Here is a 4396-nt window from a genome sequence, read left to right on the forward strand (position 1 = left end):
ATACAAACTTTGAGCAGTGCATGGTCTAAGGTTCCATGCACCTTGCATCTAAGCTCGTTCCCCTTGTATGCACGGACCAATGCAACAGCACTGGGCGAGAAGCCGGCCTCCATGGGCATCCCAGGATTGGGGCCTTCAAACCACTGTCCTTTTCTTTTAAGATTTTATTTATTTATTTATTTATTTGAGAGAGAGAGAGAGAGCAAGCGAGCGTGAGCGCCTGTGAGAGTAGGGGGAGGGGCAGAGGGAGAGAGAGAAGCAGACTCCCCACTGAGCACAGAGCCTGACTCCCCTGGGCTCTATCTCACAACCCTGAGACCATGGCCAAAATCGAGTCTGACTTATTTTTTTAAATTATTTTTATTAACATATAATAGAGAGTCTGACTTTTAACCCAATCAGACACCTATGGGGCCCAAGACATTGACTTTGACTATAATGTAATCTGTTTACAAATCAGTAATGAAAACATACTAGGAAACCCGGTATGTTTGAAAATAATACTTTTTAAAAAACTTCTAAGTACCCCACAGGTCAACAAGGAAATCATGGTAGAAATATGAAAATAAAATACAACGAAATGAGATGAAAATGCCATTTACCAAAACCCATGGAATGCCACTAAAATTGTATTAAAAAAGAATTCATATACTTAGAAAAGAAGAAATGCTAAGGAGTTCTGAGCTAAGCATTTAAGAAGTTATTTAAAAAAAAGAATACCAGAATAAAGCTGAAGAAGTAGAGGGAAAGATAGGAGCAGAAATTAATGAAAAACATATGAAGATGAAAAAGCAAACAAGAATTATTTGATAAGCCTCATCGAGAGAGGAGTACAAACACACCAGAATTTAAACAAAGTATTATGAACAAATTTTTTGCCAGTAAATTTGAACACTTAGATGAAACAGATGAAATCCTGGTAAAATACAAATTAACAAGAAGCTCAAGAAGTAGTCGAAAATCTGAATATCACATATCCCTAAAAGGAAATAAATAGCTTAAATTCTTGCAACAAAGAAAACACAAGGCCCAGTCAGCTTTTTAGGGGAGTTTACCAAACTTCCAAGCAAAGAGATTACTCTAATTTTATTATAATTGAATAGCAAAAAAAGAGAGAGTATTTCCTAACTCTAGTGAAAGGCAGAGCAATAAAATTATAGAGAACCACATAGCAGCATACCTCCATGACCTTAAAGAATGGGATTTTTTTACCCATGATACAAAATGCACTCCATTATAATGGAGAAAGTCACTGAAAATTCACTGACATTAAAAGGGAGAATTTAGACTGGTGCTACTACTTCAGAAAATATGTTGACATTACCTCACTAATTTAAATATCTATATCATTATATATAATATATAATATTTTATATTTAGAAATATGAAATATAAATATTCAAATACAAATATAAATCTATAATACATAATACAAATGTTTATAATATAATAAATATTTATAAATATTAATATATATTTTATATAATAAATATTTCTAATATATTATATTTTACATGTATTTATTATATAAAATATATGTATAATTTTATATGTCATATATTATATATTATGTTATATGTGACATATGTGATATATATTTTTATATATATTTAAATATATATGTACATCTATGTACTTGAATATATATGTATATACACATCTTTGAACTTGAGAGTTCACTCTTATGTATATACCCTTATAAGACCAGAGTTCATCAGTCAGATACACATAAGAATGTGCAAAAAAAGGTTCAAAACACTAAAACTAGAAACCACCCAGATGCCCAGTTACAGTAATGTAAATATGTACAGTGGCATAAGCTCATTGTGGAACATTCCATGGCAGTGAAAAGAAACACACCACTGCCACCTGCACCCACATGGGACAATGTCAGAAGCACACCGGGTCCAAAAGCCAGTCACCAGTCACGAAGACTTTGTACAATAGGATTCCATTTACATAAAGCTCAAAAAACGCACGCCAACTAAAAAGACATTCAGGTCCTGTTTTGTTGATTCCAAAATACACTTTTCACATTCTTATCTCCCTAAAAGGGGGGAGGATGCATCTTATAAGCAGTGGTGTCTTGTGATGACATTTAGCAGCACTTATTCTTTCTTAGACATGAAACAAAGATGTGCCTCACAATTGTGGGGGCGCTTAGGTTCAATGAAATATGACAGGTAGTTGAACTATAAAGCAAAGCAGCAGAACGACTAACATAAAATCTGGGAGGGATGGGGCTAGGGGACGGAACAGCACCTAGAATTCTAAAGTACTGGCCAAATGCTATTTTTCAGCTAGATGGTGAATATACTGGTGTCTGTTTTATTGTTTTTTAAATATTTTCAACTCTCACATGTCTATCTTTCACTAAAAAAAGGTGTGTGGAGGCAAGGAAGCGGCGCCATGTGGCCAACAGCTCAGGAAGCTGGACAGTGAAATGGGGAGAGAAGGGGCGACACTTGCAAGAGGAAATGGAGGACACGACAGGCACTGAATGGAAAGCCGTCCCTGAGACACTGGGCGACATGGCTCCAGCACATGAGAAGTGGAGAGATACTTTTTCTGGTAAGCAAGAGGGACAAAGGACAAGATGGGTTTGTGGAATTCGTGGTGGAATTCTGCCCATGTTTTCCTTTGATGGTTTCTAATCTGTTCATGAAGAATTTACACATGGGATGGGGGTCGTCACCAGGACTGGCTGAGAGGCAACGGTCATGACGAGTTGGTGTCTAAAATGCTAAGCACGTATGCCACGGTTACTACGTGCCAGGTTACGAAATGAGGAGCTTCTGGCATCCATTATTCTACTTATTCCCCTCCTCATAGCCCAGAGGTAGCTCCTCTCTCCTCAGGCCCGGATTCGTTGCCCAGGGTCACCATCCCCAAATACCACAGACCGCATGGCTTACACAACCGAACGTTATTTCCTTATGGTTCTGGAGAATGGAAACCCAAGATGAGGGTGTTGGTAGTACTGGCTTCTCCTGAGGCCTCACTCCTCAGCTGGCTGGAGGGCCCTTCCTCCCTGCAACCCTGCCCCCAGGTGCCTTCACCCCTTCTCCACAGGAATGTCAGTCCTGGTGGACTGGGGCCCACCCTAAGGGCCTCATTCTAATCTAGTCACCTCTTTAAAGGCCCCATCTCCAAATAGAGTCAGATTCTGAGGTGCTGGTGGTAAGGGCCTCCACGTACAAATTTTGGTGGGAGGAGGGGGAACACAATTCAGCCCCTAACCATACGCATGAAGAAATGGAGACGTAGAGAGGGGTGAACAACTTGCCAAGGGCACACAGTTGTGTCAGAGCTGAGACGCAAAGGCAAGCAGGTCAACGACAGGGGCTGACCAACCAGTCCTCCTGTGCCCAGACTGGACATGAAAACAAAAGGTCTTTTGGAGAATTTTTTTAAAAAAATTAATAAACAAACACTGCCTAGAACAAAGGAGTTAATATCAGACTTTTCAGAGCCAGACACTCTGTCCCTGCAAACAGAGTGGATGGACTCCTCTCTCGTGGGCTCCCTTTTAAAGTCTGAGCTTTAAGCACCAAGCCTGTAATTGCTAGCCAACGTGGCAGGAAAGGTCAGTCATTGAGCATCAACTGAAACCCTTCTCCCAGAAGGCAAATTTAAGTTTATGGGCCGAGGAGGGCGCCACCTACTGGGCCCTGAGGGGTATGGGTGGGAAAGACGCTCTTTCTGTAGGCAGTCCTCCATTGCCCTCTGCTGCCCAGCAGAGGAATACCCAGGAATCCGCAGATTCCAGGAATCCTGTTTCCTTCAAAGACCACTGGTGGATAGGGAAAGGTGGGGGCAAGAATGTACCAGAATCTGGTCTGTGGAGGATGTCAGTTCCACTCCTCTCCATACACATACACATATTTCCAATCAATGGTCCAGCCAACTTTCACTACTTGGCATTTGTGACTGTACAGCTATTTGCTAAACTTGTATCAGGGCGCCTAGGGAGCTCAGTCCGTTAGGACTATTATTCATTTCAGCTCGGGTCAAGATCTCAGGGTGATGAGATCAAGCCCCATGTTGGACTCTGGGCTGGGAATGGAGCCTGCTTAATAGTCTCTCCCCCTCTCCCTCTGTCCCATTTCCTCTAACAACAACAATAACAAAACAACCTTGTTTCCGTTGTTTTCATCATTAAAAAAATTAACTGCTACCTTCTCAAAAATGACATTTCCCAAGGCTCCAGAATATGAGACTTTGAATGCATATACTGATAACATTGGTTTGCTCATAGTTTCATGTTTTCAAAAATTATAAACTTATCATACATTTGAAAGGATTTTTTTTCAACATTTTAAAACCATGATTTCCTATGCCCCCAGCATATGGTTAGAGTACTTTTGTAAAAAAAAAAAAATAAATAAAAAATTTC

This window comes from Martes martes (genome assembly GCF_963455335.1).
Source record: "Martes martes genome assembly, chromosome: 4".
Taxonomy (NCBI): domain Eukaryota; kingdom Metazoa; phylum Chordata; class Mammalia; order Carnivora; family Mustelidae; genus Martes; species Martes martes.